Genomic DNA, 9,215 nt, shown 5'->3' with positions numbered 1-9,215 from the left:
AGTCCTTCGAGCTTTAAATCCTCTCTGTGTATATGATTCAAGAGCCCGTCTTCTGTTTCATAACGGACCAGGCAGGAAGCTGACCCCCTTAGGGGGCTGGAAGAGTCCTTAGAGCCCCTCTCACGGTGGTGAGATAGAAGCTAGGGGTGGGAGTGGGGACTTTCTCCTTCTTGTCAGCGTTTAGCATAATGCCTAGCACACGATAGGCGCTTAATAAATGTATATCGATTTTCATACTGAAGGATTCAGAGCCAGGGGAAAAAGACAAGCTAAGGAAATGAAAATATCATAGATTAAATTCAGCTAACATTTACGTGCCTACTATGTGCCAGTCATCGTGCTGGGTGCGGTAGACAGGAGGAAGAACCCTTTCCCCACACACAAACCAACCCCGCTCTCAAGGAGCTCACTGTATTCCGCTGAGGACAGACCACGTGGGAAACCTGAACTAAAGAGCTAACCCCGGGAGGAGAAGATCGCCGACAACCAGGCTTCCCATAGGACCTGGACGGTACCTGAACTGAGCCTTGAATGGTTAGGAATTCAGGAAAAGAGTTTAGAGGAGTGTTGGGCAGAGAGAGCCGACCTCAGAGACGGGAAGAGTCCAGTCCCACTTCTGATTTACACCGGCTGTATGACCCTGAATAAGGCAGCGCCCCGGGCGACTGTAATATAGGGCATGTGCCTGACTGCATTGTTAAGGGAGTTCTTCACATTCGTGAACTCACCGAGGCGTTCAGAATGAAAATGCTTGAAATACTGGGCGGAGCAGTTTCTGTCTTATCGGAGAGGCTAGAGAGGTCCAGAAGGGCATTAAGTGGGGGAACTACCCACTGAGAGCTGTGCTTTAGGAATATTATTTCAACGACTGTGTGGAGGATGTAGAGGAGAAGGGAGGTGATTCATTCAGGCAGCAGGGGCTAAGAGCCCCCGCTAGGGTGATAGCCTTGGGAGGGGGAAAGGGGTGGGGCAGATGGGAGACAAGTTGTAGAGACAGAAAAGACAGGATTTAGCAGCTGATTCAGCGGGGAAGAAGAGAAGTGAGAAGTCAAGGATGACTAGGGTTGAACTAGAAGGATGGTGGTACCCTCTATAAAAGCAGGGAAATTTGGGGGAGGGCCAGATTTAGGGGGAAAGATGCAAGGTTCTGTTGAGTTTGCGATGCTGAAAGGAGATCTAGATGGAGACGTCCCTGAGCATCTCAAACTCAACATGTCCAAAACAGAACTTGGCATCTTCCCCTCACCCCAAATCCCTCTCCTATTCTTAACTTCCTATTTGTCCCAAGGGCATCACTGGTTTCTCAAACCCCCAAGCTGTAAACTTCAGCATCATCCTCAATTATTGATCAATTTGTTGCTCTCCTTCACCTTCTATATCCAATTTGTTTCCAAATGTTATTTCTACCTTTACAATAACTCTCATATGTCTCCTCTCCCCTCACACAGTCAATAAGCAGTTATTAAGCACTTGTTATGTGCCAGACACTTTGTTAAGCTAAATGGATACAAAGAGAAGCCCCACCATCACCACTAAAAATAGTTTCTGTCCTTAAGGAATATACATTTTAATGGAAGAAATGTGCAAAAGACTTGGAGTATGTCCAAAATATATGTTGTTCATCCTTCATTTCAAAGATGACCAATGATACAGACTTGAGAGTAAATTGATTTAAGTGAAGCAAAGTTGTCCGCCTCACTCCCTCTTCCAGAGTCATCCAAGTCCAGTGGCAAGACAAAAGTCAGGACAACTGGCCACAGCCCGGGATGACCTCAGTGTCTTCCATGTCTGACCAAGCTCTAAGTGTTCCACAGTGCTTGCCTCAGCTGCCTTCGTGGCCACTGGAACAAATGTTCTCATCTGCCCATTCTGCCAGGGGAAGTCTTGAAATGCTTGGGTAGACACCCCCCCTATCTCACCGACAGGTTTGAAGCCAGTCAGTTACCAAAAACAGGTTAACCCCTCTGCCAAGAAGGTTAGCAGGTTGTGGCCACTGCAGCCACAGCTGAGAATTGGGTGCCAGGTGGACCCCAAAGGTGGATGAGCAGCCACAGCAGAACACCCCATATACATCAACAAAATACATAAAGAGTAAATGAGAGTAATCTGAAAGAGGATTAGGCTGCTTTTGGGGGGGAAGGGAGGAATTGCAGACATGAGGAAAGGCATCTAGGAGAAGGTAAGACTCGATCTGAGTCTTGAAAGGAACCAGAGAACTCAAGAGAAGTGAGGGGGCAGAGCATTTCAAAGAGGAGGGACAGCCTTGAAAAAGCAAGGAGTAGAGGTGATGGAGCATCATGTCTGAAAAGCTGCGAGGTTTCCAGGGTGGTTGGATCACAGACGGTGTGGAGGCAAATGCAGTATTAAAAGCCTGAGAAGGTTGGAAGAGCTTTAAATGCCAAGGAACTTTTATACTTGATCCTAAAGGTAGCAGAGAGCCAATGGAGCTCACGGGGTGGGGGTGGGGGGTGAGTCTGGCTTCACCCCTGCAGCTGAGTGGGGGATAAATTAGAAAGCATTAAGAAGGCAGGGCAGCTAGGTGGCACAGTGAGTAGAGCACTGACCCTGGAGTCAGGAGGACCTGAGTTCTAATCCGACCTCAGACACTAGCTGTGTGACCTTGGGCAAGTCACTTAACCCAATTGCCCTGCCTTCCCCCCTGAAAAAAAAGGAATGAAGGCAGGGAGATCAGGTACGAAGCTATCGCAATAATTGGAATGAGAGATGATGAGGGCCCGAAATGGGCTATATGAGCGGAGAGGAGACATGTGAGAGATGCTGTGAAGGTAGAAACACAAAAATATGTGGTAACAGGATTGGATATGCTGGGCAAGAGGGAGGAGTTGAGCAAACAGAGACCACAAACCTGAGTGAATGGGAGAAGGGTGGCGCCCTGGACGTTTAATAGGGAAGTTTGGGAAGGGGAAAGATGAGTTCTGTTTAGAACATGTTAAGTATGAGATGCCTTCTACACATAGTTTTTTGTAGCTCCTGGCACTTAGCACAGTGCTTGGCAGACAGTGAGCACTTAATAATAATAGCTAACATTTACAGAGCGCTTACTATGTGCCAGGCACTGTGCCAAGTGCTTTACAATTATCATCTCACATGATCCTCACAACGGCTCTGGGAAGTAGGTGCTATAATCATCCCCATTTTACAGATGAGGAAACTGAGGTTAAGTGACTTGCCCAGGGTCACATAGCTAGTAAATGTCTGAGGATGGATTTGAACACAAGTCTTCCTGACTCCAGGTCCCGTGTTCTATCAATTGTGCCACCTAGCGACTTGTTGACTGACAGCAAGCAAGTTTGTAATATGGGACTGGAGTTCCAGAAAGATTAGCACTGGATATTCAGAGTTGGGAGTCATTTGTATGGAGATAATAGTTGAACTCCTAAGATCAGGGACTTGAGAATGAACAGGGCTCAGAGCAGAGCCTTGGGGGACACCCACAGTTAGGTAAACATAAAGCATTTATTAAGCACTTACTATGTGGCCAGGTACCGCTAGATGCTAGGGATACAAATAAATGCAAACACAACAGTTCCTACCCACAAGAAGCTTCCGTTCTGACGAGGAAGGACACTACATAGATGGGGAGGGTGGGGGAGGAAGGGTCTCTGAGTTGATGCAATTCAGCAAGGAGAAGGAAGAGTCCAAAGACAGCCCTGGTGAAAGTGATACAAAGTTTGGCCAGGAATCTGTCTTCAAATGGAGGTCCCAAGGAAGGAACTGCCAGCGAGAAGAGGGCCCAAGGCCAGAGCTTTCTCAGGGCAGCAAGGCGATAGTTGAGAACTAAGATGTGGAGTCTAGAAAGAGTCCGGGCAAGAGTGAGGGTGGGAGTGGGGCAGGAGATGGATTGTGAGCCAATAAGTGGAGAGATCAGACAGAGAGCAGAACCAGGGGAAAGCAAAAGGCAAGGCAGGGGCGTGGTGGTGGGGAACAGTTTACTTCATCTTTAACCAATCACCGAAGGGCAGGCCCTGCTCAAGAGCCCACTCCCCATCCTCTAGACCAGACCATAGTCCTAGCTTCCAGTCCGGCCTACAAAGCCACCTTCCAGGGGAACAACCTCTGGAATTCGAGGAAGAATTCAATCATCCTCACCACCACCTACCCTGACCTCCGGCCAACTGCAGCAGAAGGGACGGATGGTAGGTTAGCCTAGCTAAAGCAATGATGTACCCTGTCAAATCAACAAGGATTTATTAAGGGCTTATGATGTGCCAGGCAATAGGCTAACATTTACATACTACTGGGAACGAAAATACAAGGAGGAAGAAAGATGGTCCCTGACCTCAAGGAACTTTCCTCCTCCTCCTTCTTCTTCTTCTTCAGGGCTTCTCCTTCTTCTTCTTTTACTACTACTACTACTACTACCACTGCTACTACTACTACTGCTATTACTACTGCTACTATATTACTATTACCACTACTACTACTGCTACTACTGCTACCACTGCTATCACTACTGCTACTACTGCTACTATTACTACCACTGCTACTACTACTACTACCACCACCACTACTACTACTACTACTACCACTACTACTACTGCTACTACTGCTACTACCACCACTGCTATCACTACTACTATACTACTACCACTACTACTACTACTATTACTACCACTACTACTACACTACTATACTACTACCACTACTACTACTACTATTACTACCACTACTACTATGCTACTACCACTACTACTATTACTATTACTACTACTACTTCTTCCTTTTTTCTTTTTATTTCTTATGCCATTTAAAAAAAAAATTAAGCCTTGTTTTTTTTTAAGTTTTGAGAGTTCCAAATTCTATCCTTCCCTCCTTCCTTTCCCTCTTCCCTGAGATGGTAACCAATCTGATATAGCTTATACATGTGCAATCATGTAAAATATTTCCATATTAGTCATTTTGGAGAAGAAAACTTGAATCAAAAAAAGGAAAGAAAGTGAAAAATAGTATGCTTCAGTCTGTATTCAGATACCTTCTCTGGAGGTGGCTAGTATTTTTCCTCATGAGTCCTTTGGGATTGCCTTGGATCATTGTATTGCTGAGAGTAGCTAAGTCATTCACAATTGTTCTTCGTCTAATATTGCTGTTACTGCCTACAATGTTCTCCTAGTACTGCTCACTTCATTTCGCATCAGTTCATGTGAGTCTTTCCAGTTTTTTTTCTGAAATCATCCTGACGGAGCTTATATTCTTAATGGAAATCATAAAGCAGTACAGAAATGTGACCACTACCTCTTCCCAAATCCATGTAGAGGCAGCCCAGAACCCTACACCCAAAAACCACACACCTAGTAACACTCTCCAGAACACTAACCCTACTTCCAACCTGGCCCCACAGCCATGTCCAGCCTAACAGACTCATCATCCGCTGCCCACCCCACCTGAAGAACACCCCAGGTGATTTTGTATCAGCATAGCACCCAGAAGAGCACAAGACTCTAGAAGAAAGGGTGATTGAAGAAAAGACTCTGGTCATGTTTCATCTCTGCTGTCATCACTAATGCATGTAGCATAACTTTGGGCAAGTCACCTCCTCTCTCTCGTAGGTCTGAAAGAAACCTTACGGATCATCTATCACCTCTACTTTCTTCAGTGTTACCAACCATTCTGTCTTAAAAACTCGAGAGCCTGAAAGACATTAAAACAACAGCAACACCAACACCTTTCCTTCCCTTTGACCACCCCTATCCAATTGAATGTCAAATTCTACAGATTCTACCTTTACCATTTTTCTTCTGGCCATTCTCCCTCATGTCCATCGCCACTTCAACCAACCTGGCTTTTAATCACCTTTCACTTAGGATAACGATAGTAATGTTGGAAATTGGTCATCTTGCCTCCAGTTTATGCCCCCTTTGATTCATCTTTTTAAGGTCTAAGACAGTAATCAAGGGTGGAGAACCTGCTGCCTCAAGGTCATATGTGGCCCTCTAGGTCCTTTGACTGATGTCAAAGGGCCATATTTGAGCACCTAGAGGGCCACATGTGGCTTTGAGGCTGCAGGTTCCCCGCCCCTGGAAGTAATCTTTTTAGTACACTTTATTTTGTACCTCTTATATATCATATCACATATTACATTGTTTATCATATTCCCCATCCCCCCATAGACTGAGACTCGTAAGGATAGAGAAACTATAGGTCTTGGGCAAGACACTTAACTACTGTGTGCCTCAGTTTCCTCATCTATAAAATGGATAATAACTGAACCTATCTCTCAGGGTTTTTGTGAAGTCAGATACCTGGCACATAGTAAATGCTACAGGTAAACTATTATTATTATCTAAATTGTATATCAACCCCTCATCCCTACCCCTGTGCCTAGCACAGTAGTCTGCTAATCAGGATTTGTTTATTGAATGATTAATGTACTGCTCCAATACTCCCCTCTTCACAAACCTCCAGTAGCTTTCAGTGCTTCCCAAATAAGGCATTATCCCCAATCATGATTAAGCCATAAATCCAAGACCTCTTCGCAATGTAGTTCCAACACACCTCGGCTTCAAGAGCATCAAATGTCTCTTCACTTAATGGATGACAAAATGGACCCAAAGAGGTCAAATCAATAAACCAACATTTAAGTGCCCTCTACGTCCCAGGCACTGGGGATAAAAAAACAAAACAGTCCCTACTCTCAAGGAGCTTATGTTCTAAAGAGGAAGATGTTTACATATGTACCTGTACATACAGAAAAGATGGCTTCTCCCAGATCACACTACCACCAATGGTAGAGATAACATTTGAACTCGGGTCCTTTGACTTCAAGTTGAATACATATTCTGTTGTAACACCTTTCAGCCTTATTCTATACTGTCATACTATCCCCTTTGTATTCTATTTACCAATCGAACTGGACTACTCTCAATCTATTTTTATCCTGACCTTTTTTATCCTTTATTCACAGTCCCTCATACTTGGAATGAACTCTTCCACACATACCTTTAAGGTCCTTAGTACCTTCCAAACCCAATCTAGTTATTATCTCCTCCAGGAAACAAGTTTTCCTTAACCCCCTTCCCTTCAAGTGAAAGTGTTACCTCCCTTAACAAATTTCTCCTTGAACTTTGCCTGGACCTCCTTACATTTATTTCTTATCATGAAAGATCCTTGCTATATATATATATATATATATATATATATATATATATATATATATCTTTGTATCCAGGGCCCATAGTAGATATATTTTTAGCTCTGATCTACTTTACATTTTTATTGATGACCTTTAAAAAAGCAATCTTCATTTCCAAATATATCCCTCCCCTACCGTGAGAACTATCCCCTATAACAAACAGAAAATGAAGGAGTGAAATTATTTAGCAAAACCAAACACAACAGCCTCACAGTATAAACAATGTTCCATACCCATAGTCCTCCACCTCCGCAAAGATAGAAGGGAAGTGGAATTCACAATCTCTTTGGGGCCAAGCTTGATTGTTCGGGTTTAATAAATGTTTGTTAAATGAAATCTAGTCCAGTTCCATCATTTTGCAGATAAGGAAATTGAAGCCTGGTTTAGTACAACAGAATCAATGATAGACTTCAGGGCTTCAGAGCCATCACTCATCCTTATGTTATAGGTCTTCCAAAAATGCCATTCTCAGTCTAACATCTTCAGTTGTCTTCATTCATCTAATAAGCATTTATTAAATACCTACTCCATGCAATGTTCTGTACTTGGTGCTGGAGTTAATACCAAGACAGGCAGTCCCAGCCCTCAAGAAATCTATAAATTACCAGAGGGTGATTAGACCTAAGTGCAGATACATAAGCTGTCAATTAAAATACAAATACCTAGTGTCTTTATTTACCTACCTCATAGGGAAGTTTGTGGAGAATCAATGAAATTAGACATAAAGCTATGTACTATAAAAGATAATTCTAAGTTCCTTGAGGGCAGGGACCAATTATCTTTTAGTGTCCTTTTAGGGACAATTACAGCGTCAGACAGCCTCACTAGCCCCACTACAACAACCCCAATCAGTGAAGACACGACCTGGCCATCTGTGAAACATGCTACTCAATTCTGCCACTACAATCATCCCCATCACCTGCCTGAATTAAAATTACACTATTCAACAGCAGACACTGTCCAGCCTTTTTTTCTACAAAACTGTGTCTTTCAGACCTAGGCAACATTGTAACCCTTTGAGTTGGAAAATTGTCAAACTCTTAAGTAAACAGCAATGGGAAATTGGGATAATTAGCAGGTTTAAGATAGCAGTCTTGCAGGGGCCATACTAGTTGGAATGTTTTCTGTGGCTATTTCATCACCTACATGCAACTTTGACTTGCCAAGTCACCAGCCCTTTCTAAGGCAAGTATTTACGCATTTTGTTAATTCATGCTCTGTCCGGGTTATTAGCCTATTAAATTATAGGTACTTCAGAAGGTAAGGACCTTATCTAAATTACTTAGTATAGAGAATAGCACAAAGCTCTAGCATATAGATTACTTAATTGGTATCTTTTGATGAATGAGAATTTGTCAGTGATCAGGGATGTTTGCAATAAGATTCCCAATGCCTTTTCTCCATGAAAATAAACTGGGTTTTACTTGGTATCACTTTGTCTGAGATTAGAAAGCAAAAGTGAGAGGCAGCTAGGTGGTGCAGTGAGTAGAGCACTGACCCTGGAGTCAGGAGGACCTCAGTTCAAATAGGACCTCAGACACTTGACACACTTACTAGCTGTGTGACCTTGGGTAAGTCACTTAACCCCAATTACCCTGCCTTCCCCTTCACAAAAAAAAAAAAAGCAAAAGTGAAATTAGAAATAGACAGTACGGGTACTAGGCTCCCTAATCCCGATGACATATACACATGGGAAATCAGCAAGGCAGCACTGACATAAGGAAAAGAGGGCAGAATTATCAAGTCCTCTACACCTCAATTATTTCCATTTGTCCCAAACTCGAGGAAACGGTGAGCCATGATGGCTGATTCAAGCTTGCAGGTAAGAATAAATGAATGTCATGCTGAAGGTTTCTCTCTGAAGTCATCATTGGTGAAGTGAACTGGTTAACTAGCACCTGTTGTGACATTTTAAAACATGCATTTAATTGCCTTAGCACTCTTGGGAAGCCAAAAGGGTGTTGTATTGACTTAGGGGATTCTAGGCACTGCTGGGTGTCTGAGCTGTTAATGCCCCTAATCATCTGTTCAGTACAGCCATGACTGGATTATGTTTAGGATAAGA

The sequence above is a fragment of the Trichosurus vulpecula genome, chromosome 3 (assembly GCF_011100635.1).
Source record: "Trichosurus vulpecula isolate mTriVul1 chromosome 3, mTriVul1.pri, whole genome shotgun sequence".
Classification (NCBI taxonomy): domain Eukaryota; kingdom Metazoa; phylum Chordata; class Mammalia; order Diprotodontia; family Phalangeridae; genus Trichosurus; species Trichosurus vulpecula.
Note: the sequence above shows the minus strand (reverse complement) of the source record.